We start from the raw sequence: 17,547 nt of genomic DNA, 5'->3' as shown, positions 1-17,547 counted from the left end.
CCACATGTGTGCCTTATGATTGTAACAGAGATGCCATTTTGGGGGCGGTAATGTCTGTCGTGTGATTAACATAGAAGACACTCAATATTAGTTTCTCTTACTTCTCTCAGCTTTCCCAAAGGGTGATTTCACAGCAAACCTGCTACTAAACTCTCCAGGATCAGGGCCCTTTTCTGTTTGACTCTGATTTGAGACCAGAAATGGTGATGATGCCCAGAACCAGCTTTCCTCCATCAGATGGCAAAAGCCAAGTAGAGCATCAGTAGCAGGTCCAAAAATAAGCACTAGGAGATTTTGCCTGTCAACAACCTCGGGCCCTGTTCCTCCTCTGGGACCATCTACACAATCCCACCAGGGCTTGGAACACACAGATCATCACACACACTGCTTTTGGAAGGTTAATCAGCAGCAGTACATCCAGTGCCCGTTCTGGGCCAGACTCACATCTTAGGTGGACAGATGAGGTTTGCTTTTATAAACATATAATCAGCAACACAAGACACTGCAGTGATAGATAAGTGTCCAAGATTGGAACAGACCATGAATAGAGGCATTTAGAAAAGGACAGTATCATGTCTTAGGAGAAAAGGGAAAGTTTGATGGGAAGATACCATCCAGGACTTGAAGAATAGAACAGATTAATGGATTTAGAGCTTTTGATAGTCAGGGAGTTATGGCGAGGCATCCCTGAAGCAGGCAGTGATGCCTGCAAAACAGAACAATATCCAGGCTGCCTGCTGGTTCATCTCCACGTGTCTTGAAGTTCTTGGAAAACAGTATTGGGTTGGGGGTCTCAAAGTTGTTCAGGCTGCAGCCCAGGCCAAAGAATATTTAAGGAATATTGAATGGTGTGTGGTGCTTACTAGTGATATTTAAATAATCTGATGGTGACAAGGAGAGATGCACGAGGTCCCTAGACCACACATGGTTCTTCTCTATGAGGACTGTGCAGCCTGGCACCAGAATTTACGTTCTGCAATCTTAGAACTCCATTAGCATCATTTTCCTCAAGCATCTTAGAAACGAAAAAAATAGAGAAAGTGTAGTTGTCCTCCGGACCCTAGAGAACTCACTGGAAGATCAAAACCAGAGACATCTTGTCCTGAAGACTAGATACATGTTTGGAGCAGTGCAGTGGGGTAGGCGCGGAGCTAAGTGCTTTATAGACAAGACAGAACAGGAGTCATATTTGCAACGACAATGACCTGACGAAGTACATGCAGAATCACTCCCGTTTGCAGGTGGGGAAATCAGGACCCAGGAATGTTAAGGAACTTTCCCATGATCGAAGTATTGAAGTTCAAACCTGCACTGTCCACCAACAGGGCCCGGGCTTATAACCTCTTTTTCTACAGCAACCCTGTTCCCACTTCTAGGTGGGAGTGGTGTGGTCTAAGGCCTGAAATAAGACCAATATTATGCGCTGCCTTGATACCTGATGAAATTCTTGAATAGCATAACTGCAAGTTCCACTCGCCATTATGCTCCCACAGGTAAAGCCCCACAGCCAGAGGACCCTCCCTACCATGGGAAGCAGGCACAGAATGATTTAAGCCAATCACGTCCTTCCAGGGGCACCCCAATCTCTTGATACCACAAAGTCAGCCTCCTACAGCCCCTGGTTGTTCACTCTGCTCCCAGGGACAACTGCTGTGTGGCCTGGAATGGCCCAGTGTTCACCTCCCCAGGGCTGTGAGTATATGTGATTAATCAACTGCTGTCCATCTCATCTGCCCAGTGTCCGGTGTCATGTGTTTAGCCATCCCCCAAATTCTAGGGTAAGAATCCCTCCCTCACCTGTAGGGTCAATAGAAGGTGCTTAAAGCAAGCCAAGGGCTTCCCTGGTGGCGCAGTGGTTGAGAGTCTGCCTGCCGATGCAGGGGACACGGGTTCGTGCCCCGGTCCGGGAAGATCCCACATGCCGCGGAGTGGCTGGGCCCGTGAGCCATGGCCGCTGAGCCTGCGCGTCCGGAGCCTGTGCTCCGCAAAGGAAGAGGCCACAGCAGTGAGAGGCCCGCGTACCGCAAAAAAAAAAAAAGCAAGCCAAGCCAGAAATGAGAGGCAATACCAACTGGGCAGTGGCCAGTGAAATACTGTAAGGAAATTTGGGACAAGAACAAAGGTGAGAACAGAGAAGACCAAATAATGACCATGCATGATTTATAAGTGTGTGTGTGTGTGTGTGTGTGTGTGTGTGTGTGTGTGTGTGTGTGTGTAAGCAGGCACATTACCTCCATCAACTTTGTGAAGCTGGGATAAAGAAAAACATTCAAATGAAGCAGCAATGAGTAATTGATGATCATAACTGTGATTATAAGGCATAATTACAATTAGCTGCACAAGAGTGCTAATCGTGGAAATAATTACACGTCAGCTTTCCTCCTAAAGAAGAGAGAATGTAATTAAGTGGCCCAGAGGAGGCGAAGAAAACACATCTCTGGGTGATAGACGTATGGGTGAAGGGCTGATGTTTGAAGGGGTAAAGCTTTCTCAGTGCTTGAAATGAACCAAGCAATTTCTTCCACCAAAATATAGGAAAGTATGAACAAAGTATGGCTTGAGACTTCTTTTTTTCAAACAAAGCAAACCCAAACTTAAGGTATGAGACAAAAATACAGTGATTAGATGCCAGACAGACTTGAATTCAACTTTTTTAAAATTTTACTAGTTACCAGCTCTGTGAGATTAAACAAGTTCTGTAACCTCACTCCAAGCCTCAGTTTCCTCCGTAGTAAAATAACGATCATACGGGCCTCTCCAAGTTGTTGTAAGGAAATAACGCTTGTGAAACTGGTATGTCAGTGCCTTACACATATTTAGCTCCCAATAAATGTCTGAGATTGTTACATAACAGAGAAAGGAGAAAAGAAGAAGAAAAGACAGGTGTGGGTAAGTCCAACCCTGTCTTACCGAGCTTTTCCACTTTGGTGCCTATCTGAATTAAAGAAATCCTAACACATTTCTTTCCTATACCTCTGGAGCTTCATGTCTTTTTCCTGAAAGTTTCTACTTTTTATTTCCCTGATTTGAAGGTGTGAGATCGGGTATGGGTTTATAACCTGTGTTTCTTGGGGACGTGGTAACAAGTGGCTAAGAGAGGCCAGGTCAGATAGAGCTAGTAGGTTTTTGCCCCCTCAGATGCTGACTGTCAAGTTGCTCCCGTCTCATTCACCCATGCATTCGTTTATTTTCTTTATTTTTTGCAATAAAGGCAATGATATCAGTTGCATGCCAACTCTACGGACAACAGTGGGTAAGATAAACATATATGTGTGTTTATTGTATGTTAATATGAGAATCTTCCTGTGTATGTTTCAGCTGAGCCTTGAAGCTAAGAGATGCCACATTCTTAGGTGAATACATTGTAGACATTTGAAAGGAGGTGGGATAGATCTCTTGCATCAATGTCTCCAATCCTTCACCCCTTCTTGTATCCATCCACTTTGCCTTTCAGTGCTCGGCCACGCTGACTCTGGACTTCTAGACCTGGCTATGTGACTAGGTTTGGTGATTGGGGTATTAGCAAATATCTTGTTCTGTAAACAAGGTTACAGAACTTGTTTAATCTCACAGAGCTGCTAACTAGTAAAACAAAAAAAAAGTTGAATTCAAGTCTGTCTGGCATCTAATCACTGTATTTTTCTGCCTCATACCTTAAGTTTGGGTTTGCTTTGTTTGAAAAAAAGAAGTCTCAAGCCATACTTTGTTCATGACACAAGCATGACACAAGCAGAGGCTTAAAAAGCTAATTGAAACTGCCCACACTCTTGCTCCGCTGTCATTGCCATGGAAACGTGTCCAAGCAAGCCTTCTGGAGGATGAAAGACACATAGGGCAATTGCCCAAACCAAGCCCCAGCCCAGATCCGGAAATGGCCAGTTGACCCCCAGATATATGAGCAAGTTCAGATGAACAGAACCCTAGTCGACCACACAAAGGACACAGGCAATAAACATGCACATTGCTGTCCACCATGGAGGTTTTGAGGTTGTTACACAGAATTCTTGCGATAGCTGATAAATTTTATAATAGTTAGATAACCAAGGGAGGAAAAGTGGAAGAAGAGAGATTTATTAGGAAAATTTCTCTGAAAAAAGTTGTACTCTGTGCCCCACCCCCAAGCCAAGGAATCCGGATTTCAGCAGGACCACTCAGAAAACTGTAGTTTGGGGGATTCAGGCAAGGGATGTGCCGGCTGGCTGTTGACAGGTAAGCTGGAGGAGACGGACTCCAACGATAGCCACCTGCAAGCCCAGAAGTTGTTAGCGCAAAGGATGTACGAGAGTTTTCCTTGTACTACAGTTGGGTTGCTCAACCTTGGTACTATTGACATTTGGGGACGGATCATTCTTTGTTGTGTGGGGCTGTCCTATGCCTTGTACGATGCTTCGTAGCATTCCTGGCCACTATCACCTAGATGCCGATAGTTGTGACAACCAAAAATGTTTCCAGATATTGCCAAATGTACCCTGGAAGACAAAATCACCCCCATTCAGAGACTGTACTAGAGAGAGGCTAGCTGAAGGTATTGCCAAATTCCCAAGGGCTGCAGAAGAAGTAAGTGACCGGCCAGAATACAGGTATCTCGAGCTGCAGTCAGGAGACAGCTGGTGAGAGACCTCCAGCAACTGGGAGGTGAAGCATGTCCAAAGAGCCAACCAGAACACCATAAGACAGAAAGATTCTATTTTAATTATCTGTCAAGCTTAGAGAGCTTGAAGCCACCTCCCTAACAGTGTCCATTAAATAATATTCTGCTCCCCTGGTCACCTCCATCTGGCCTCTCTTCTCTAACCTGGAAGGGTCAGAAATAACAGGGAGTCAGACAGAAAGTGTAGGAAATGTAGGAAAGCAGGAATGTAGGAGAAGGAGATGTAGGAAAAGCTGACCACAGCCCGCTTCATCTGCTATCGGCTTCTCTCTTAGACTTGGCTAGGGCTGGAGGAAGGGGAGAAGTCTTAACTGTGAGTTAGAACTGACTTACAGGTTACTATCAGGCAGTAGGCCTTCTACTTTCTGAAACTAGGCTGTTAGTTATTGAAAAGAATTGTTGGATTTTATACTACCTACAAGTGACCAGAAAAGTCAGCAGATACCTGAGTTGTTATCTAGTGGCAAGAAAACCAGCTGCTGTGAATAGGTTTAAAGGGGCAGTGGTGGCAGGATGCTGCTCTGTGGTTAATTTCCATTCATCTCCATTGTTCAAAGGACCAGATACCCATGCCACTGGGTAGAATTCCTTGTGCCCACAAGATCACGATCCATTCCATTTCTGCCAGCCCCATTAGTCCTGGCATACACCCAGCATTCTCCACTCCCCTGCAAAACAGCCCTCCACACACTGAACGCATATGCAGCAACACCAGACAACACAACCACCCACAAACGCCAAGCACCACAAAGCTGAACGCTGATTGTTTGGGACATTGGCTTGAGTCATGCCAGGCCCCTCAGAACACTAAACAGTGATGCTGGGTATAACCGGACAGTAGTCCTAAAGACTGTCCTTCTTGGGTGGCCGGCTCCCAGTCTGTGCCAGGAGCAGTGACTGCATTTTGAAATCCTCCCCAGCACACGCCTCCCACCCCAACCGGTCTCCTTGAATAGCAGCCTTGTGGCGAGGTCACAGAGCCACAAGTCATCAGTCAGCAAGGCAGGTCCTCTGCCGCCTTGGGCTCCCAGGGGGCGAGCGCCGTGAATCACAGAAGTGTCCTCCCCTAGGAGCCAGGGTGACGAGGTCCTGTAATTTATCTCACATGAAATGAGCTGATTATTTGACTAGGCTGGAGGAAAGCAGTCCATTAATTCTCAGAGATAGCTCTTGGCTGTTAAGGATTTTATTCTGAGCCCCCACCACAGACACCCCGCCTCCGTCCCCTTTCCTGAACCCTCATGGCATGCCGAGGGCTCGACTCACAGCCCCCTGATGGCTTGATGCTAAAACAAGGCCCAAGACCACCCTTCGTCCTGGGAGAATAAAAAGGTCACTTAGGCTTTTAGTGCTTTATCATTAACCCCCTTGTTCTGGCCCTCTCACTACTCCCAGCCAACTCCCACCTTCCAGGAAAAGATCATTTCATTTGACACCAAAAGCACAATCCATGAAAGGAAAAACTGATAAAACTGAACTTCATGAAAATAAAAAATTTTACCCTGGAAAAAAAACTACCTGTGAAGAAAATGACAAGCCGAGCCACAAAGTGGGAGAAAATACACACTACACTACATAGTCAACAACGGACTCAGATATAAAGTAAATAAAGGACTCTCAAAACTCAGCAATAGAAAACAAACGATCCAATTAGAAAACAGGCATCACACACGAATAGACATTTCACTGAAAAGGATATACAGACGCCAAACGAGCACATGAAAGCACAATCAACATTATTAGCCATTAGGGAAATACAAATGAAAACCATAATAATATATCATTAGGCACGTATTAGAACTGTTAAAATGAAAAACAGTGATAACACCTAATGCTGGTGAAGATGCAGAGAAATGGGGTCACTCATACACTGCTGGTGGGGTTGTAACACAGTTCAGCCACCCTGGAAAGCAGTTTGGCGGCTTCTAGAAACTAAGCATGTCCTTACTGTATGACCCAACATGGTACTCCTGTGCGTTTATCCCAGAGAAATGAAAAAACAAAAATTTTTTTTGGCCATACCACACAGCATGTTGGATCTTAGTTCCCCAACCAGGGATCGAACCCATACCCCCTGCATTGGAAGCGTGGAGTCTTAACCACTGGACCACCAGGGAAGTTCCAGAAATGAAAATTTATGTTAAAAAAAACCCTGTACTTGAACGTACATAGAAGCTTTATTTATAATAGTCAAACAAACTGGAAACAACTAAAATGTCCTTCAACAGGTGAATTGTTAAACAAACGGTGGTACATCCTCACCATGGAAAACTACACAGCCATAAAAAGGAATGAACCACTGACACATGTAACAACTTAGATGGATCTCCAGGGCATTCTGCTGAGTTAAAAAAATCAGCCTCGGGGAATTCCCTGGTGGCCCAGTGGTTAGGACTCAGCGCTTTCACTGCCGAGGGCCCGGGTTCAATCCCTGGTCGGGAACTATGATCCCGCAAGCCCTGTAGTGTGGCCAAAAAAAAAAGGGGAAAAAGAAAATCAGGCTCTGAGTCTGTGCTCTAGAGCCCGTGCTCCACAACAAGAGAAGCTACCGTAATGAGAAGCCCGCCCACTGCAACGGAGAGTAGCCCCTGTTCACCACAACTAGAGAAAGCCCACGTGCAGCAACGAAGACCCAAGGCAGCCAAAAATAAATAAATAAATAAAATGTTAAGCGTTCTTTTTCTAAAGATGATTTCCTTTCTAATCACAGCAAAGACCGTTTCAAAGATAATTCCATTTGGATTTGTTTATTATTTTCAAATTATACTTTGGATTCAGTTACAGAACTTCCTTCCCTAGAAATTCATCTTATTCTTTCTCTGTCTTGGAGCATCCTGGTCTCTTGGAGTAAATTATATGGAAAAGGGTCCTGTAAACAGGACGTAAGCATTATTATTATTAATAGTTGCTGCTTCTGTATGCGGTGTCTGAAGGATGAGCAGCTTCATCCTGGAAGGAAACAGAACCCTGTAAGAAAGATTCTCTGTGCTGAGTCACAGAGAAGGAAACTAGAGTTAATATAAATGTAAATTCTGCTTTTTTTACCAAAGAAGAAATAAGTGCTTCTCCCCATTATGACAGGCCCAGCATCAGAAAAGAAGCAAGAATGTTGTATACAAGGGGCTATTAAGATGAGGCTAGCCTGTGAAGAGTTTATCTTCACAGGTCCAAACCCCAGCCCTACCATGTTCCAGCTCTGTGATAGTGGCCATGTGACTTTACATCTCTGGGCCTCTGTCTCATCCTCTTTGAAATAGGAATAAAAATACCCCCTACCCCATATGTTTCTCCTAAGAATTGATGACATATCCTTACAAAGACATAGCCAGGGCTTGGCACATAATACATGCTTTGTAAATGCTGGGACCTAAGCCTCCCACAGCAGAAAAACTAAAAATATTAAGTTGAAGAAGTTGACCACACCCAACTATGAATTCCCTCTTACTGTGGACCCTGCCCAAATCTCCCACTGTGACCTCCCTGGACCCCAAGAGTCACCATGTTCCAGACCTTTCATAGGACCCGATTCCTGCTGATGTAAATGGATGGTAACAGAGAAGCAGAACGTTGAGCAGGTGTGGGCGGTACCCTGTGATGTAGGCCCAGAAGCACAAAAAGGGAAACAGAAAAGACAAGACGGTTTCCATTCAGGCTTTTCCTGGCGCAGCCACGGGACCCAGGGCAGGTCATTCTACCTCCCAGGCTAGTGTCCTCACGGGATATGAGAAATGAGAGGGCAGACCAGCTCAGAGGTCTACAAGCTTTTTCTGTAATGGGCCAAAAGGCAAACACTTTAGGCTTTGGGGGCCTATGTGGTCTCTGTTGTAACTACTCATCTCTGCTGCTATTAGGAGAGCAGCCACAGACAGTACGATGAGTGTGTCTGGGTTCTAATAAATTTTTACTTGCAAAAACAAGTTTGGCCTGCCAGCTATAGTTTGTTGACCCTGATCTAGATCAGTGGTCCCAAATTATTTCCCTACTGGGAAACCCTTTTATTAGCCGTCACCTAATAGATGCCATACTTAGAAATATTGTATCTATCAAATCCACTGCATTTTCTGGATTGAATTATTCTCCAACTGAATTATAAATATACTATATGATATCTATTATATATTTGCACAGTAATAAGCTCTGATTTATATGTATATATGTAAACATATATATAATGCCAACCAGAGTTTTCTAGTTGCAGGCCAGAACCAGTGTTAACACACTAGGTTAATATATTTCTAACCAAAATAGTAAAACCTGACATTCAAGTTGACCTATTTGACCTAAACATGTATAAATATAGGTACAGAAAACCACTCACAAATCTCCTAATAAAAACGTCAAAACAGCCTAGAGGTCTGGGGGTCCCACCGAGTCAGGCCTTTCATGTCACCTTCTTTAATGACAGAGCATTGGTTTGTGGTTGACAGTATGGTTCTGGATTGGTCTCATCTCATTTCTGGGTCTCTTTTTCTGCCTCCTGAAGAGGGTGCAGTTGGATGGTCTCTAGGGCCTTGCTGTCCCTGTCATTTTGTGATTCTAAGACCCTAGTCCTTCAAATGCGTTTGTTAGTTTGGGAGTCAGCTCCCCCAGGTAACAGCGTATTAGAAATACCATCAAAACCCAGATCTCCTTCCTAAGGACACTTCAGGATGATTCCTGAAGCCTATTAGGTATCAACCCTCAGGCTTCAGCCCCTGAGAAGGAACAAGGATGTTTCAGTTAAAGCTGGTTTATATGAATTCTTCCAATGATACCACAAAGCCTGGTCGTGCCCCATCAGGCTTCAAATTCAAAGCATTTTCTGAGCATTCCCCTGAGTGAGCCCAAGTCTCTGAGCACTAGGAAAGTACACTGATTTTTTTTTTTTTTTATGAGGCTGCAGACTCCCTTCTGCCTGAAGGGAGTTCATGGAAACACGTTAACTCAAACACAATAAACAAAAATGCAGTCCTGTGTCTCCCGCTCTGGCATCTCATTCCTACCATCCTGAGATCCCAACATACAACTGTGTTCCACGATCAGAGAAGGATGGGTAGAAAGCCCAAAGGTCAAAAGAGAGGCCAAGTAGGAAAAGCCAACACACTTCTCTGGCAGGGGATAAAGCCTGGTGTGCTGGCAGTCAGGCAGCATAACCCTGTGCATGAGATGCAGTGGAAAATACCACAGGGCTGCATTCTAAATATGACTGACACACACACATTTTGGAAAAATTAAGGTTGTGAGTCAAACCCCACCTCCCCACATGTACCCCACCCCCTAGTCTTCTTACCTACCAACGCTAAGACACTTTGCAAATTCTCTTTCATAGTTGTTCCTCCTAATTTTTATGTTTCTAACAGAGGTCGGGAAACTTCTTCTGTGAGGGCCAGAGAATAAATATGTTAGGCTTTGTGGGATGTATGGCATCTGTCACAACTACTCAGCTCTGCCGTTGTGGCCTGAAAGCAGCCACAGACAACAGGAAACGAATGGGTGTGGCGGAAGTCCAATCAAGCTTTATTTACAAAAACAGGTGGCTTTCTGGGTTTAGCCCACCGGCTATAGTTTGCGGACACCTGCTCTATAATAATACTTAGTGGGTTTTTTCCCCAGCAAAAGCCTATGCAGGAGGTACCTTTATTATCCCCACTTGACAGGCAAGGAATCCAAGGCACCAGAACGGGAAATACTTGCCAGGTCCCACAGGTAGTGAGTGCCTGTGCTGGGCGCACACCGAGGAATCTACCAGCTAGACCCATAACTACAGTCTCAGGACCGTCTCCTCGGGCGACGCCTTGCAGCTGCCTGTTCATCCACCCTGAGGGCTCCCGACCTCTTCGAGGGAGCTGCAGCCACAGCGTGGTATGGCCATTCTTCTGCCTCTGTGCAGAACTGTCCCTAACCTCCCCCCTGCCAGACAAGAAAGAGCTATATATATATCATGCCCTCTAGGTCATCTCTACAGGTGGTCCATTGGCAGGAAGAATAAATTGATGGGTTTTACCTCTGCAGTAGGAACTTCGTGGCTAACACCCTCCCCTTCAGTGACCCAGGTTAGAAAATAACCCAGAAACCAAGAAATCATCACCTGGCCTGGCTTGTGGGCATGGTGCCTGTTCATCCCAAAGTCCTCTCTCTTCCATCTCCAGAATCTATTTAGTTCATTTGACCGTAATCATTTTTCCCCATCATTGACATGACCACTTACGTAAAAGTCTTTTATACCGATTTATCTTGAGAGGATCAGTAACTTGTTCATTCTTACAGGTGCCATTCTGTATAATGCTCTTCTCTGTGGCCAGTTATACCTAGTGCCATGGCTTCCTCTGGAAATCAGTAACTGTCAGCCGCCAGTGGACGGCTGTTGGAAATTTTCCCTCCCAAGCTATCATTTGAAGATGGCTGGCTCGGGGCTGGCTCACAGGGGCTCCTTTTAACTGCTGGGGCCACCTTTGTGAATCTTTTAAAGGCACTGACTGTCTCCCGGCCTCACTCTGATGCATTTCCCCAAGGCCTCAGGTTTCTCTTCTCCGGGCTCCATACATACGTACATCAATACTAGGATTTTTTAATTAGCTCTGTGAAACATAGACCTAAAATCAAACCCCCAAAAAGAAGCTAGGGCTCGTGGAGTAAAGTAACTTGGATGTCTACCTGGATGTATGGACTGAATCCTGATTTCTAGCATGACCACAGTCCGGCAGCCAAGAAGACCGTTTGCCACCAGTACCTGCCTAGGTTTCACAGGTCCTACCAAGCTGCGGTTTGGAAGTTGGCCTTCCCATTCCCAGTTTGCTGATTTCCTCTTGAGTTAAGGGGAACGAGAAGGGGGCTGCCTGACCAAGCTCTGACTGAGTCTAGAGAATCAGACCTTTGGGGATGAATGTGCCAGTGATGGCAGCGCCAGCAATCCCATTAGGGATTTCCAAGGCCCCCTCGAGATTCAGAACCAACATCTCCTGGGTTCTGAGTGCCTACGCCAGGGCTAAACGTATCTGTACAACTCGAGTTCAGCCCAAGACCACAGAGAGCCTTTGCAGCTACCCGCTCTTCAAGGAAGAATCACTTTAAGCTCTGACTCTGCTCACCACCTCAAACAGAGTCCTCCTCTTAGGAAAACACAGAAGTCATCGTTGAAAAAGACTCAGGAAATTGCTCCCCCACACTCCGGAAGCTGCGAAATAATGCAAAAATGTCAAAAAGACATCAATCGAGGTCTTTCAAGGGCAATCTTCATACCACAGATATCACCCAGTTTCTGAACAGCTATCTAATATGAGAGAGACGGCTGTATTGTTAGACTCAGATAGATATAGATAGATAGATTGGTAGATAGATAGATAGACAGATGATAGATAATAGACAGATACATACTACATACATACACAGATGATAGATAATAGATACATACATACATATATAGATGATCAATATGTACATACATACATTATAGATAGATAGATAGAGATAGAGATAGACAGATAGAAAATGGACAGATACATATATATATACATACATAGATGATAGATAGACCCATACAACAGGTATACACAATTTTTGTGAATTATCTGAAGGCAATGTACAAATGTTTTCAGCTCTAACAAAGATGAAAAAACATGACATGAACTCCTAGTTTCTGTGGGGACTGAGAAAAAGCTAAACAGTCCCTTCTCTGGTTCTTTTTTTTTTTTGCGGTACGCAGGCCTCTCACTGCTGTGGCCTCTCCCGTTGCAGAGCACAGGCTCCGGACGCGGCCATGGCTCACGGGCCCAGCCGCTCCGTGGCACGTGGGATCCTCCCGGACCAGGGCACGAACCCGTATCCCCTGCATCGGCAGGAGGACTCCCAACCACTGTGCCACAAGGGAAGCCCCCTTCTCTGGCTCTTAATGAACAATTTTAATAAATTCAATATAACCTGCATCAATTAAGCCCCTTCCATGTACGTGGCTCCATGCTAAGAAATGAATGAGCATAGTGCCTGCCTTAAAAATCTAGCAGAGGGCTTCCCTGGTGACACAGTGGTTAAGAACCCACCTGCCAATGCAGGGGACACTGGTTTGAGCCCTGGTCTGGGATAATTCCACATGCCACAGAGCAACTAAGCCCGTGCACCACAGCTACTGAGCCTGTGCTCTAGAGCCCACAAGCCACAACTACTGAGCTTGTGTGCCACAACTACTGAAGCCCACACACCTAGAGCCCATGCTCCACAACAAGAGAAGCCACCACAACGAGAAGCCCGTGCACAGCAATGAAGAGTAGTCCCCAATTGCTGCAACTAGAGAAAGTCCGAGCACAGCAACAAAGACCCAATGCAGCCAAAAACAAATAATAAATTAATTAATTTTTAAAAAAAATCTAGCAGAGAAGACTCACCAAAGAATAACCATAATATAAAGCAGGCTATAGGGACTTACCTGGCGGTCCAGTGGTTAAGGCTCTGTGCTCCCACTGCAGGGGACCCAGGTTCGATCCCTGGTCAGGGAACTAAGATCCCACATGCCGCATGGTGTGGCCTGAAAAAAAAAAAAAAAAAGCAAGCTATAATGAGTGCTATAATAAAGATACAAAAGTGCAGAAAAAAATAATAGGGTCGTTTGCTCTGTTTTTTCAAGGACCATGAATTTTAAAAATTTACCGAGGCATCCAGTGAGGGCAAGGGCTAATTGACAATCTTCAGAGCTTAGAAACAACAAATGAAATGAAAACAGGATTTCTCATTCCCAAAATAAAACATACTGAATTATGACCACAGACACCTTCTCAGCACTCCTAGAAATGATCTAAACATCTCTTCTTCATTTATGACCTGAAAAACTCTGTAATAGGTCAAAGTCTAGAGAAGAGACTAAAATAAAATCTCATCATCTTTTCACTCATCATTCTTTTATCTCTGTACCTCAGCCTCCCAAGTCGCTAAAGGCTTCATTTCTAGATTTCTGCAACAAGAAAGGCTTTTGCCTATTGACCAACCTGAAATGAGTCAGGATAATAGCCTTCCACAGACACTTGAAGGTGTTTACTTTTCACATCTGTTCACTCCACAAACATGTATTAAGCACCTGCCATGTGCCTTCTATTGTGTCAGACTCTGAGAGCAACAGAAAAACAAGACATGGTCCACAGCCTCGATGAGGCCAGAGCCTAGTGATGGGAGGAAAGGAGGAGGAAACAAATGAGTACAAAGAAGGACATCTGAAGGTGATAGATGCTGTAGTGGTTTATGCCCAGAGGATTATATGAGCATCCAAATACTACTTCTTGGGCACAAGGCTGAAGAAAGAAGGCAGAAAATCAACAAATAGTTTAGAAAAAGTCAAGTAGTCTAGTACTTGAGGTTTGGTTTCCTAAGTAACCTCTTACTTCTAGTCTCCTTCCTAATTCATCTTTCATCCTGCCACTAGCTAATACTCCTAAAGTTCAATTCTAATTGTGTTAATCCCCTGCTCAAAGACTCGCAGTGCTTCTCCTCTTCTTTTTTTTTTTTTTTTGCCGTATGCGGGCCTCTCACTGTTGTGGCCCCTCCCGTTGCGGAGCACAGGCTCCGGACGCGCAGGCTCAGCGGCCATGGCTCACGGGCCTAGCCGCTCCGCGGCATGTGGGATCCTCCCGAACCGGGGCACGAACCCGTGTCCCCTGCATCGGCAGGCGGACTCCCAACCACTGCGCCACCAGGGAAGCCCTCCTCTTGATTATTAAGCGGAGTCCAGACTCCTTAGCATGGCACCAAGCACTCCAAAACCCAGCCTCCGCCTCTGTTCCAGCCTTGCTTATTTATTCAATACATATCTAGTAAGTGTCAGGCACTGTTCCGGACACGAGAGATACTGGGGAAATAAGACCGTCAAGATTTCTAGTTTCATGAAGTGTAAGATAAGCTACGAGGGTATGTCGGGGATTCCCTGGCCGTCCAGTGGTTAGGACTCCGTGGAGCTTCCACTACAGGGGGCACGGGTTCAATCCCTGGTCGGGGAACTAAGATCCCACAAGCCGCATGGCGTGGCCAAAAAACAGACAAATAAAAAAACAAATAAGCTATAAGGATATGTTGTACAACACGAGGGATACAGCAAATGTTTTAAAATAACTATATATGAAGAATAACCTTTAAAAATTGTGAGTCACTATATTGTACACCTATAACTTAAATAATATATATCAACTATATTTCAATCTTTTTAATGTCAAAGAGAAATTTTTTAAAAAGGTTCCTAGTTTCCTAATACAATAGTAGAAGGGAGATCAATTAAGCAAGCAAGCAAAACTTTCAAATGGTGATAAATGCTGTGAAGAAAAAGGAAGCTGAGTGACAGACGAAGACGGCAGGGGAGTTTTGCTAGAGCATCAGAGCAACTGACATTTAAGCTGAGATGTGAATAACAAAGCGCAAGCCATGTGACCCTCTAGGGGGTAAGGGTGTCAAACAGAGGACGCAGCAAAGACAAAGACCTGGCGTAACCATGAAGCAGACCACAGAGGGCAGGTTATCTGATACATGGGGAAGAGCAGTGTAAGAAGAGGGTGGGGAGGGGACATGCATGGACCACTGAGGCCTTGCAGGCAAGGGGAGAAATCTGGATTTTCACTCCATGTCTGATGAGAAGCCATTAGTAGATTTTAAGCAAGGAAGCAAACTAATGTGATAGTCAATTTAAGTGGGTCAGTTACAAGGGATGGCAGTGGGGCAAGGGATGAAGCTGAGAGCCCAGTTGGAAGCTGAGGTCAAGTTCAAGTGAGAGATGATTGTGGCTTGGACCAGGGTGGAAGCAAGAGAGACAGAGAGAGATGAACTGAGTCTTGGTATGTCAGGGATGTAGATCACCTGGGATCTAATGTACTCTGGGATCACACGTGAGGGAGGCAGAGAAAAAAGAAGAGTGAAAGACGTCAGAGGTGACTTCCACGTGCTTAGCTTGAGCAAGCAGGCTGACAGTGGGGCCATTTACAGAGTTGCTGTCGTGTCCTCTTACGTGTCCCTCAAGCCCCCAAACACTAGAGTCAAACTAGATCACATGTCACCTCTTGAGCACACCCTACTCTTTTCTAGTATGTTTCATTGTCCATTTCCTTCATTTCTGCACTTTCAAACCCTAGACATAGTTCAAGATTCAAAGCCAGTGTTCTATTTCCTGCCTTTGTCTGCTGAAATTCTCTCTTCTATTCACAATGCTTTTTGCATTTCAGTTACCGCATGTATCCCATTGCACCTTGGATTTGTATTATTAATATTAGTGTATTAACAGTACATAGTATATTAATATTATTACGTCCAGATATGCCACCTCAACCCATAAACTGTAAGCCCCATCTGCGACCAGCTTTTCTTCATCTTTCTGTCCTCCATGAATCTTTGCATATCCACAGACATTTGTTGAAGGTAGAGACGGTACAGATAATATTGCCTTCTAATCTTTGTTTACTTCTTCAGTCCCAGACTGCCTTATGATAATTCTTAAGGAGATTTGGGGGATTATTCTCTTGCCCGGAGGAGAAAGTCAAGTTTGAATAACTTGCCTAGGTGACACCAACGTGTCAGAATTAGAATTCATATCCTCGGAGTCTTACAATATTATGGGGAGCCACGTGGATTACATCTATTTCCTCTTCAGATCCCTATGAGACTACACAGTACCTTATTTCATCAAGCCTAAAATGCCAATTCTAAGAGCCAATATTATTTTATGGAACACTAAAAAAGAAAAAATGAGGTCAGTTAAACTTTGACACCTGCCCAAACACCATCTGTTACAAGGGCATCCTGATTTCAGAGATGGTAAAGTGTGAGAAAAAAAAAAAAGTGCATCTTAGAACTCTCCATTTTATAAGTGAGGAAACCAAAGCTTAGAGAGAGCAAGCACCAGCCCAACATCAGACACCAGGCAGGTGGCAGAGTTAGGAAGCAAACTCGGGTGTCTTGGCTCCGAGAAATGTAGTCTTTACATGTTAGCGACGCACCCTCGTCTGTGTCTCTTGGGCTTTTCTAAGGAGGCACAATCCCAACAGGTGAACATAAAGAAATAAAGATCCAATGCAGAGCCCAGGCTGAATCTGTGTTCTACGCAGCACAAAGCCCACAACTTCCTGGCCTTTACTGAAATTAGGAAGGGAAATGTCTGGCTGAGCGCCGCCTTTGTTTTTTTTTTTTGCGGTACGCGGGCCTCTCACGGCTGTGGCCCCTCCCGCTGCGGAGCACAGGCTCCGGACGCGCAGGCTCAGCGGCCATGGCTCACGGGCCCAGCCGCTCCGCGGCGTGTGGGATCTTCCCGGACCGGGGCACGAACCCGCGTCTCCAGCATCGGCAGGCGGACTCTCAACCACTGCGCCACCAGGGAAGCCGACCTTTGCCCTCTTTTGCATAGAGCAATAAAGTGTTATAGAAAATGCAGCACGGGTTTTTAATTTTCTCCTTGTCACTGGCTGCTGTAATCACGTAATTAACCAAATGCTAGAGATAGTCATTTATAGCAAATGGGCCAAACAACCGCAGAGGTGAGCTACCCAGGGACCCAAAAGGTTACGATCGGCCTCTCAAAAAGCCACGTGTGGACAGAGCTGCACCATTCCTGGGCTGTTTGGAATCTGACACCCAAAGAAGGCAGCATTAGAGTAAAGCAAGGGCATGGAGTTTGTCCTTCAAGACAAATGAATTGCTATCATCTCAGTGGTTTGGAAAGCCCTGAGGTGATGGGGAGGGTACAGGAACCCGGGGCCAGAGGCCACAGCTCTATCCGTGCTCCTGCACTGCCCTCCATCACTTCACCCAGGATGCGAGCTGTCTGCATAGGCGCCTTTGCTCAGGCCCCTCCTTCTGCCCGAGGTGCCCTTCCTGCCAACTGCATTCCTCTTCCTTCAAGCACTGCCAACCACCTCACCTGTGCCCCGGGGCCCTTCACTGCTACCACTAGTGTAGCATTT

The 17,547-nt window shown here is 45.3% G+C and overlaps 1 long non-coding RNA gene across 1 annotated transcript in view; it reads right to left on the bottom strand.

Moving 5' to 3' along the window:
- The window catches only part of LOC132594398 (uncharacterized), a 77,926-nt gene that overhangs the window by 33,698 nt on the left and 26,681 nt on the right, over positions 1 to 17,547 (bottom strand). The window contains exon 2 of the long non-coding RNA XR_009560552.1: positions 13,050 to 13,148. This is a non-coding gene — a long non-coding RNA (uncharacterized lncRNA). The remainder of the gene's footprint in view (positions 1 to 13,049; positions 13,149 to 17,547) is intronic.

This window comes from Globicephala melas, chromosome 21 (assembly GCF_963455315.2).
Source record: "Globicephala melas chromosome 21, mGloMel1.2, whole genome shotgun sequence".
NCBI classification, from domain to species: Eukaryota; Metazoa; Chordata; class Mammalia; order Artiodactyla; family Delphinidae; genus Globicephala; species Globicephala melas.
The sequence above is the reverse complement of the archived record's forward strand: the minus strand, read 5'-3'. Positions and strand labels throughout refer to the sequence as shown.